Source organism: Epinephelus moara, chromosome 11 (assembly GCF_006386435.1).
Source record: "Epinephelus moara isolate mb chromosome 11, YSFRI_EMoa_1.0, whole genome shotgun sequence".
NCBI classification, from domain to species: domain Eukaryota; kingdom Metazoa; phylum Chordata; class Actinopteri; order Perciformes; family Serranidae; genus Epinephelus; species Epinephelus moara.
This window is the reverse complement of record NC_065516.1, coordinates 6,173,313-6,185,055: the sequence shown is the minus strand read 5'-3', so window position 1 is coordinate 6,185,055 and position 11,743 is coordinate 6,173,313. Positions and strand designations below refer to the sequence as shown.

General features: G+C 42.8%; 1 protein-coding gene across 3 annotated transcripts in view; it reads left to right on the top strand.

Moving 5' to 3' along the window:
• Nucleotides 1-11,743, top strand: part of LOC126397604 (uncharacterized) — a 409,985-nt gene that overhangs the window by 66,191 nt on the left and 332,051 nt on the right. For all 3 annotated transcript variants that reach the window (XR_007570676.1, XR_007570677.1, XR_007570678.1), the window contains exon 8: nucleotides 8,911-11,670. The gene's annotated coding sequence lies outside the window, so the exon portion shown is untranslated. The remainder of the gene's footprint in view (nucleotides 1-8,910; nucleotides 11,671-11,743) is intronic.

Below are 11,743 nucleotides of genomic sequence, written 5' to 3'. Positions count from 1 at the left end.
TTTTGGACATTTTACAGCGCTTAAAAAAATATCGCAATATTATCGTTTACCGTGATAATTTGGTCACTATAATCGAGATATCAAATTTTCCATATTGTTACATCCCTAAAATATATATATATATATATATATACTGTATATATATATATGTGTATTATGTATATATACAAAACAAAAACAGACTTAAAGGTAGGGTCTTGAAGATTTTCCAATTGCTGTTTGTAAACACACATTCAAATTTGGCCCCTCCTATCAGGCTCAACTCTCCCAGGTGTACGGAGCCCGGAGGTACAGAAGAAGGCTTCACAGAAGAGGTTCAGGCAAGGCTTGCACTGGTGCACGCTCGGACACGCTCGGGCACAGCACCTGCGCTCCCGAGCTCACAAAAACATCAAAATACAGTTAAAGGGCAGGAACTCTGCAAACAGAGTCACCACCATGCATGAGTAGAAGCCCATAGGTGATGATTAAGCAAGATTTCATTTGTATATGTCTATATTTTGTTTTGTTTGAAAATCCTCCAGATCCTACCTTTAAAGAAAAAAATGCAGGACAAAATACAAGGGGGAAAAATTGCATATAAACATATATAATTTTACCCGTTACACAGCTTTTTGCGGGTCACCTGTCTGCCTGCTATAAAACAGCATGAGCCTCATCCATTTATAATGCCTAGTTGTACTTCTAAGGTAATTCTGGTGAAAGTAATGCAAAAGTAGTGTAATAAAGAGTGCATTACCCGAGACAGAAATATTGTAAACTAACCTATTACTTTCAAATGAAGGTAACTAGTCATATGTAAAATATTACATTTTGAGGGTAACTTGGGAAACACTGCCTACCGATACTTGATGATGTGAACATGATATGACGGGGATGGATGGATGGATGGATGGATGGATGGATGGATGAAGTTCACCTTTGACCACAGAATGTGCTTCATGGGCTGATAGAAACCCTGCTGCACTTTGTATGGAAAATGTAATAATTTAATTGTGTTTGATCACCAGATTTGGTTCATTATAGCACAACAAGACTACAAACTCTAGTGTCACTCTCATACACTATTTATAATTTGTGATGAGTCTGATCACAAACAGAGCCATGACATCAAGTCATTTTCTGGTACAGTGTAGTTTCATAGGACAGAAATGTAAAGGCATCTATACATAAGAGGCATTTTTCAGTTGGACAGGACAGAAAGGCTTCTAACTTAGGCTAATCAGTTCCGCTGTCTAAAAAATGGTGTAACTGCTGGTTCCCTATATGTGCGTAAACACAGCCTTAGGTATAAACACTTAAATATCTGTTTTCCTTTGTTACATGTGCAACTTCAGTGATTGTGCGTTGGGCTCTGTATACAGATTAGATTAGATTGTTTAAATATGCTGACGACATGGCCTTAATTGGTCTTTTACAGAAAACAGACCCATCAGGTAAAGCTGCCTACCTGGCCCACACTAAGGCCCTTCAAACATGGTGTCACATCAGCAAGTTGCACAAAACAAGAAATGAAGACAGAGCCAGTTTCACCGGATAGCCAACATGTTGAATCTCTGGAAAACTTTAAATACCTGGGTACAGTTCTGGACTCCCACAGCAGCTTCTCTGGAAATACTGAGTATATTTTCAAGAGACGCTCACAGCGACTATCTTCTTAGGAAACTCAATGGCCTCTGTGTTAGTCAGCAGATTTTAGAATTAGTGTACAAAACTATGGTTGAGAGTGTATTAACTTTTCACCTCCCTGCCTGGTACAGTCATCTTTACTGTACACCTAAGAATAAACTCTTGAAACTGTCTATTGAGACAATGGCAAGTAAAATAGTTAACAAGCCACAAAAGGCCATAACCCAACTCTTTAAGAGGGGACAAGGGAGAAAATGAAGAGTATCTTGGCAGGTAGCTCCCACACTCTCTTTAGCCAGTTTGAACTCTTGAGCTCCAGTAGGCGCTATAGAGTCCCTCTGATAACTAGAAATGTATTTAATAAGTCCTTCATCCCCAACTCAACAAAGTGATGAGTTTTAAACCACAGACGGACAATGAGCTGATTTCATGTGTTAAGTGTTTTGTAATGACTTTATATGTTTGTTTTACTGAACATTTGTCTGCTTTTTACATGTTGTCTTTTGTGTCTAGTGAAGCGAAGACAAATTCCACCCATGGTGGACAATAAAGATCTATTCTATTCTGTTCTATTCTATTCTGTTCTATCCTATCTTATTCTGTCCTATTCGATTATATAAAATCCACATGGGGAAAAAACTGTACCTGAACACATCATGTACTGTTTGGTCATGTTGTTACAATATATTTTTATGCATTAACAAAACAAAACAAAACACTAACTTCTCTTTTCTGGTTGTGGTCAATGAGGGACCTTGAATCAAGGCATTTATACATACTCATTACATGGGCTGCATCAATTATGTCGAACAAAATGTAAAGGAGTACCTTGTGCATAAATGACTGATGTGGGCATTGACACATTTACTCTCCTTCACAGAGTAACGCCGGATTTCCACTGGATGCGTGTCCGTTGCGGAACGGCAGCGTTGGTTATCTGCTGCGTGCTCCGCCGTCCGTCAATACCCACCGGCTGCGTTTGCTGTGCGGAGCGGTGCAGCTCCGCCAGAAGACATCTCGGTGCACTGCCATGATTAATATCTCCTCGTCCATGGTGTCAACGGGGTGAAATGACATCTGAAAACCTCTGACCTGTTGACTTCAGGCCTGCCTCTGCCCATTATGTAGTTTTCAAGGTGTAGTGCAGGGAAATATGATCCGCCGTGAACACTGTGTATTTTATTTTGAAAATTAACCGGATGTTTTATTTTGTTTTTGTGCACGACTTCCTGCCCCACCCGATCTGCTCTGTGCTAAATTGCTGCATTGTGCTCCGGTGTCCGGCAAAAATAGAAGTCCTGCGTATCTGTTGCGGAGGGCTCCGGAGTGCCGGAGCTGAGACGGAGCCGGAACGCAGCACAGCCGCAGCCGGTGGAAACACACACATTGACTACACTTAAATATCTGACGCCATCCCTCAGTTGCTGCAAAAACACCCCTCTGCCCGTACTGTTGTGGTTCATCTGGGAGGAATTAACAACCTTAAACTGCAACAGTCAGGAACGACAGCATTCGCCTTATTGATAATATTCTTCACTCAAACAAGCAGTGCATCATCTCCGGGCCTCTCCCCCCTCCTTCAGTTGGCGACGAAAAGTTTAGCCAACTCAGGCAGCTTCAGGTGTGGCTTAAAGGCTACTGCAACAGCGCTGGCGTTCCATATGTGGACAATTTCACCACCTTCCTTCATAGACCGGACCTCTTCAAACGAGACTGCCTTCATCTAAACCATATAGGATCCCGTCTTCTGTCTCAGAACATTGACCTCACACTGCTAGCTGTCCAGTCCACAGCTTTCACCGATTGACTGTTTACACAACACACCCCCTTCTCAGCCGCTTCCTCAGTGGTCACTGTGACAGTTCCTCCTAACACTCCCTCTCCCTCTAGCCCTCCCTGCAGGCCCACGACACCAATGCAACTTGTTTCAGCCAACTCTAGTGTGAGACTGTCATGTCTCAGGCCTGTTTTCCCAGAGTCCCAGTGTCAGTTAAGACTTGTCTTCCCTTTAGCAAGACGCAGCCGGGCAGGGCGGACCCACGGTACCTGCGGCCACTAGCACCTACACCCACTACTGCCTCAGCACAATCGAAGTCTATTAAACTGGCACTGCTGAATGCCCGCTTTGTTGCCAACAAATCATTCATTCTGAACGATTTATTTATTTCCAAAGATCTGGATTTTATGTTTCTCACTGAGACCTGGCAAAAGAACGATGAATATGTGTTTATGAACGAGCTCTGCCCGCCGGGATGTTCTTTTATCTGTGCCCCTCGGACCACAGGTCGTGGGGGGGGGACTGGCGGCGGTGCACAAGGACTGTTTCTCCTCCCGGAGAGTGAGCTCTGGAACTTTTACCTCATTTGAACTCTTAGTGACTAAAATTGGGCATGCTAATCCATTTTATTGTGTTTTAATTTATCGCCCTCCTGGTGTTAATGGCTCCTTTTTATCTGAATTCAGTGACTTCTTAGCTTCCAAAATTAAATTTGAGAAAATCCTCCTTCTTGGGGATTTTAATGTGGCCGTAAATGACACCACAAACACCTTTGCAGTGAACTTCTTAAAAGTCACTGATTCTTTCAATTTTACTCAACATGTCAGCGGGCCAACACACATTAAGGGCAACACTCTGGACCTGGTTTTCACGTGTGGATTAAAATTAGACATTATCGGCTCTGAGGAGCTGCTTGTGACTGATCACGAATGTATTCTCTTTAATGTGTCTTTTAACACTGATTGTACACTCAGAAAGCGTGTTATTTGTTCGTGTATGTTAAATGACCTGTCTGCCGTGAAATTCTCCTCTGTTTTTAACAACAGCATAGGGCAGCTTTTTGGTGATGACAGTGATGCCAATTCTCTAGTTCACACTTTTAATTCACATTGTTCCGTTATTTTAGACGAGATTGTTCCTCTGAAATCCCGTACAGTTGCTACTGTTAATTATACCCCCTGGATTAATGATGACATTCGTTGTTTTAAACGCAAATGTCACCGTATCAAATGCCTGTGGAAGTCTACAAAGCTTCAGGTCCATCGTATTTATTTGAAAGAACTCTTAACGGAGTATAACTCAATGGTTAAAGCTGCTCGGGCCTCTTATCTTGCTGACCTCATTTCCTCCAATAAGCGGAATCCCAAAGTTGTTTTTGACACTATAAATAATCTTGTTTGTTCCCAGCCCCCTGTGGTGCCCATTTTTTCTGTTAATGACTGTAACAATTTTCTGTCATTTCTGTCATGTCAACAAAGTTGCAAGTGTTAGAGCAAGTATTACCCCTTCCTCTGCTCTTCTCCCTGCTCCTCCTTTACAGCAGCCAATACTGGATCGTTTCTCACCCATTTCCCTACAAGATTTAACTAAGCTAGTGAGCAGTATGAAGATCTCCTCCAGCCGTTAGACATCTTGCCCACGTCTCTATTGAAAAAAGTTATTAGTTCCATCGGCTCTTCCCTGCTCTATATTATTAATTGCTCACTGGTCTCTGGCTGCTTCCCCTCCTATTTTAAACATGCGGTTGTCCAGCCGCTTCTTAAAAAGCCCAATCTGGACCCTTCATTATTTAGCAACTTTAGGCCCATTTCTAAATTGCCTTTTATTTCAAAGATCTTAGAAAAAGTCGTTGCTAACCAACTAGTCCCTGCCCTAAATAAGCATTGTATTTATGACAAATTTCAATCTGGTTACCGTCAGCAGCATTCCACTGAGACAGCACTTCTTAGAGTGTCTAATGACATCATGATGGCCTCTGACACTGGTAAATGTACCATCCTAATGCTGCTTGACCTTAGCGCAGCCTTCGATACTGTGGATCACCACATCCTGTTAGATAGGCTCAGTAACTGTGTTGGCATTTCAGGCAGTGCCCTTGACTGGTTTGCCTCCTACCTCTCTGGTAGAAGTTTCTCTGTAGCATCTGGTCCTTTTATGTCCGAGTCCGTCCCCCTTTCTTGTGGGGTGCCCCAGGGCTCAGTGTTGGGTCCAATTTTGTTTGCTTTGTATATGCTACCTCTTGGAAACATTATCAACAGGTTTGAGGGTGTATCTTATCATATGTACGCAGATGATATTCAGCTGTATTTTTCCTTTAATCCTGACAGGACTGACAGTCTGAATGTACTGCATGACTGTTTGTCTGCAATTAATGACTGGATGGTCAACAATTTCCTCCAGCTTAACGCTGCTAAGACGGAGGTCCTTATTGTCGCTCCTGACTGTACTGCTTCTAGGGTGGCGAGCTGTATTGGGTCCCTGAATTCAAATATCCGCTCTAACCTGAGAAATCTCGGAGTTATTTTTGACCAGGCCATGCACTTTGATAAACACATTCACATGTTGACCCGTACATGCTTTTTCCACCTTAAAAACATTGCAAAACTGAGATCTGTTGTATCACATGCTGAACTGGAAATGATCATTCACGCCTTTGTGTCATCACGTCTGGATTACTGCAACTCTCTTTTCATGTGTCTCAGTAAAACTCATGTAGATCGTCTCCAACTGGTGCAGAATGCCGCTGCCAGGCTGTTCACCAAATCACCTATAAACTGCCACATTACTCCTGTCCTGGCCTCCCTACACTGGCTACCTGTCAGCTTTAGGATCCAGTTCAAAGTCCTTGTTTTAACATTCAGAGCCCTTCATGATCAGGCACCTGAGTATCTGTCTGACCTGCTGCATGTATATGTTCCTAGTAGGACACTTAGGTCGGCCGATCACGGCCTGTTGGCAGTTCCTCGCACTAGGCTTAGAACTAGAGGTGACCGGGCCTTTGAGTCCATTGCGCCCAGATTGTGGAACGCCCTCCCACAGCATTTGAGAGCCGCAGCATCGGTTGATATCTTTAAGAAGCATCTTAAAACCTATCTGTATAGACAGGCATTCTTTAACTTGTCTTAAATGATTTAGTTTTGCAACAACTGTTTCATTTTTGTGTCTCTGTATGTGACCTGTATGTTTGTATGTATGTATTCTTGTTTGTATTTTAATCCTGTGAAGCACTTTGTGAGTCCTCTCTGTGAGAAGTGCTACACAAATAAATTTTACTTACTTACTTACTAGAATTGAATCCTATCGGCTACGCTGCCGTGCCTGAGCGGAGACGCAACCGACACGCATCTGGTCGAAATAGGCCGTAAGTTAGAGAGCTGATTCTGCTTAAATGTGTGGACACATGACCATTTGAACAGCTGCCTAGAAACAAGGGGTGGCACAACTCTCTAATTAAACTAAACACAAAAAAGAAGGGAATTTGTGTTTGGTAGATCATTTCTTTGTTGTAACAATGCTTCTTGACAATAAATCTTATACCGTTAGAAAGCCTGTTCATTTCCCTTTTAAATGGTGCCACATTTGTAAGGAACATGCATTGTGGGATGAGCAGCAGAGCTGAGTATGTGGGTAGTGCCCATGAAAAATTTGCCATATCTTCTCTGCCTATGCCAAACAGCTTTTTTTTGCTGTTGACTCTTGTTTGGTGTTGTTTGATGGATTGGATGATTGAAGTCTGAAGAAACAAGACATATTGGCAATTTAACAATTTATTCATTTAACAAACAGGAGTGTCAGTAGGGTGTGGAAGAACCATACACAGCCACAACAGCCTGGCACTTCCTCCTGATGCTGGTCACCAGCCTGGTCACACACTGCTGTGGGATGGCATCCCATTCTTCAATCGGCATTTGTCGGCCAACATGGTTGTGTTGGTCACTCTGGCACAAACAGCATGCCCAAGCTGATCCCACAAATGTTCAATGAGGTTGAGGTCAGGACTGCTGGCAGGCCATCTCCACTCCCAAATTCTGGAGGTAGTCTCTGATAAACCCCACTCTGTGGGGGCTAGTGTTGTCATCTTGGAGGATAGAGTTCGGTCCCAGACTGTGGAAATTGCAACTGATTGCAAAATTTCATCTCAGTGTCTCTCTGCATTGAGATTGCCTCCTACTGATGACAAGCCTCATTTTTCCAGTGAGGGAGATGCTGCCCCACACCATGACACTGCCTCCATCAAAAGATGTTACTCTATCGGTGCAGCAATCGGCAAAGCGTTCTCCGTGTCTTCTCCACACTTTGCTCCTACGATCCAACTGTCGTAGGCAGAATCTGGACTCATCGCTGAACATAACGTTACAGTGCACATGTTGCCGACATCAGCGCAAACGGGCCTGATGGTGAAGGGCAGTCATGGCAGGCCTCCTGGAAGCCCTATGAGACCGGAGATTGGCTGCGTGCACTCTGTTCCGGATTGTTTGGGCAGAGAACCGTCGGCCATATTGTCCTGCAAACCTTGACTGAAAACCTGTAGAAGACTGCCCACGGTTCCTAAGCACTGACAGGATGAGAAAACGGTCTTCTTGGGGTGCCGCCTCCTTGGGACGCCCACTTCGCGGCCTGTCTCTGACATCCCCCAGTTATATGGAACTTGGCCTTCAGTTTGCAGATGGTACTAGGGCTCACTCCAAATAATGCCGCAACTTGGTTTTGCGGAACACCAGCTTGAAGTTGCCCTATCGCACGGGTGCTATCCAGATCAGTCAAACATGGCATGCTGATTCTTGGAGCAGACACCAACTGACCACTGTAGCAGGGCCCATGCTTACAAGTGCTGACGTCAGCATCTGGGGGTACTAGAAGCTCAAAACAAGAGTCAATAGCAACAGCAAAAAATAAAAAAATGTGTCTTGTTTCTTTAGACTTCAATCTCCGATCCATCAAACGACACCAGACAAGAGTCAACAGCAAAAAAAGCATGGGCACTACCCACATACTCAGCTCTGCTGCTCATCTCACAAATGCATGTTCCTTACAAATGTGGCACCATTTAAAAGGGAAATAAACAGACTTTCCATCAGTATAAGATTTATTGCCAAGAAGCATTGTTACAATAAATAAATAATCTACCAAACACAAATTTCCTTACTTTTTGTGCTTTGTTTAGTTAGAGAGTTGTGCCACCCCTTGTTTCTAGGCAACTGCCAAAACAAATGGTCATGTGTCCACAAATTTAAGCAGAATCAGATTTTTTACTTACTCTGTGAAGGAGAGAGGCAGATGGAATAACTAGTATGTACATTTAAGTTCAAAAAACTTTTTTGTCGTTCAAAGTGAATTTTTTTCATTTAAAGGGCCAGTGTGTAAAATGGGTTGAAAACCGTTGAAAACAGTGACATCAGTGGTCAAATTCTAGATTGCAGGGCTCACTCGCTCATCCCTCCCGTCGGCTAAATGACGGTGGCCTCGTAGGGACAAAAAGCCTTGCGCAGACACGAGTTTTTCAGGTCTATCTAGCGACGAGGTGAATATTTATTTAGAAATCTAAACCATGTTACGATATTGTAATGAATCCCTCACGAGCAGGAGACCAGAGTAGCGTTCGGGAAAAAAGCCAGTTTATTTGAGCACTCCAAAAACTCCGGTAACACTCCAGGGGGTAGCACGTAAAAGACTCCGTCCCAAACTCTGACTCTTCTAGTGTAACACACACACTTCATACACACATACTCACTTACAGTACCCAGCGGGGCTGCCCTCCCCTCTCTGCTCCACCAATCTCCAGCCCGCACACTGACTGTCAGCATAGCCAGTAAACAAAACTCAGTTGTTTATTTAGCCTAGCAATATCTCCGGACTATAGTAGCTGCAATGGACGACTTTGAACGCGATTTTGAGGAGTTTCTTGTAGCGGACACAAATCCAGAGCCATACCTGTTTGCCATACCTGTTGAAAAGCGCCGCAGAGAGTGCATCACAAGGAGTGAAGTTGCGTCTTCTTTTCCTCGCAGATGACTGTTCGGGTTCATTCTCTCCTGTTGCGTGGTAAGTGTGGTCCATTCCATACTACTCTCTATCGACGAACTACTAACTACTAACTAACGCTGTTTCCTCCTCCTTCCTTCCTTCCGCTGTCTTTGTTGGTTTATTTATACACGCGAAACGCATTCTCTGGCTGGCTGAACTTCTTTGTTTTACAAAATCAGCCTGGTCGGACTTTTCCTTGTAGTGTTATTAAGCTGTTTCCCAGTGTTTATAGGGGTTTTCATTAGATGGGGGGGAGGGATTAATAATGTGTTTTTTTTCCACTGCTTTGTTTCTTTTCTTTTCTTTTCTTTTCTCTGCTCTTGTACTCAGTGTCAGCATCATTATTATTGGTCACATGTCACAATATCCTGGTAATGTTTATACATGGCTGCTAGTTGTTCTCCAGCCTCGCCACAATGGGGCAATCTAACCTTGCTAAGCTGGAACGTCAGAGGTCTAGGGACCAATTTAAAGAGAGAGAGAGGCAAGGTTTTCTCACATTTAAAATCTTTATCTTGGGACATTTTTTTTTACAAGAAACGCATATCAAACACGAGGAGAAATGGAGGCTAAAACGTAGCTGGGTGTCTCAAATCTATCAGTCAACATTCTCTTCTAAAGCCAGAGGTGTAGCCATCTTAACACGCCGTAACATTCCATTTGAACATATTTCAACCATCTCTGACCCGAATGGTCGCTATCTCATTGTAAGGGGTCATATTCTTTCACGGCATGTAACGTTTTTGAACAAATATGCGCCCAATTTTGACGACCCAGGTTTTTTTAGAAAAGTGTTTAATCTTATTCCAGACTCCTCTACCACCCATTTAATCGCGGGTGGAGATTTCAATGCTATATTAGACTGTTTCACCAATAGGCTTTCCACCCGCCCTACAGTTCCTTCTAATACCACATACACTACAATTTCACACATACACAAATCATATACTAGAATTGACTATTTCCTGATAGATGCCAAATTGACTTCTTATGTAACCTATATCATAACATTTTAATTTCAGATCACAGCCCTGTTGAACTAAAAATTGACTTAGGCATTGCAAAACCCGCATTTGATTGGCAATTCAACCCATTATTACTCAACAATATGCACTTTCGCCAGCATATAGCTAACCTGCTAACAGACTATCTATCCCACAATGACACGTCTGATGTAACCGACTCCACTCTGTGGGAAACTTTCGAAGCTGTTATGCGTGGCCATATCATAGCTTACGAGGCCAAGTTGAAAAAAGACATACTGAAGGAATTATCAGAAATTACAGCTCAGCTTTCGGTCCTTGAAAGAGACTACACAACGACCCCCTCACCCTCAAAACTGAATAATATTTTGGAGCTTAAATTCAAATATAACACTATTCTTTCTAACCAAGTGAGTAAAATGCTATTAAAAGTCAAAGACAAAAACATTTTGAATTGGCTGATAAGCCAGACAAACTGTTAGCCCATCAGCTCAGAAGCATTCAAGATAACCAAGCAATCCATAAGATTAGGACAAAGTCAGGTATCTCCTCGGACCCGAAAGAGATTAATGAATCCTTTCGCAAATTTTATGAAGACCTCTACACTTCAAAGACCACCACTAAAACAGCACAAATTTCTGATTTCTGATTCCTTTGTTATCTTCACTTGCCCAAATTGAACCCCTCAGCACAAACTGACTTAAACAGAGCAATAACGCTAGAGGAGGTCGCTGGGGCAATACGTTCCTTCCCTAATGGAAAGCCGCCGGCCTGGACGGATTTCACATCGAGTTTTACAAAGAATACTCGGACAATTCTCAGATTAACTCATATTGCAGTGGTGCCTGGACAGCGTGACGTGTGTGGTTGTGCTGCTGCCGTGGTCCTGCCAGATGCCTCCTGCTGCTGCTGCCATCATTAGTCATTAGTCATTAGTCATACTTCTACTGTTATTAAACACATACACATTATGACTATTGTCACACATGTATACTGCCAGATATTAATACATACTTTCAACATATATATATATATATAGCAAGAACTATAACTATAATATTATTACTTTCAATAATGTTGTTGTAAGCTACTGTCATTACCTGCATATATATCTATCTCTCTCTCTTTCTCTCTCTCTCTCTCTCATTGTGTCATACGGATTACTGTTAATTTATTATGCTGATCTGTTCTGTACGACATCTATTGCACGTCTGTCCGTCCTGGAAGAGGGATCCCTCCTCAGTTGCTCTTCCTGAGGTTTCTACCGGTTTTTTTTCCCGTTAAAGGGATTTTTTGGGGAGTTTTTCCTTATCCGCTGCGAGGGTCATAA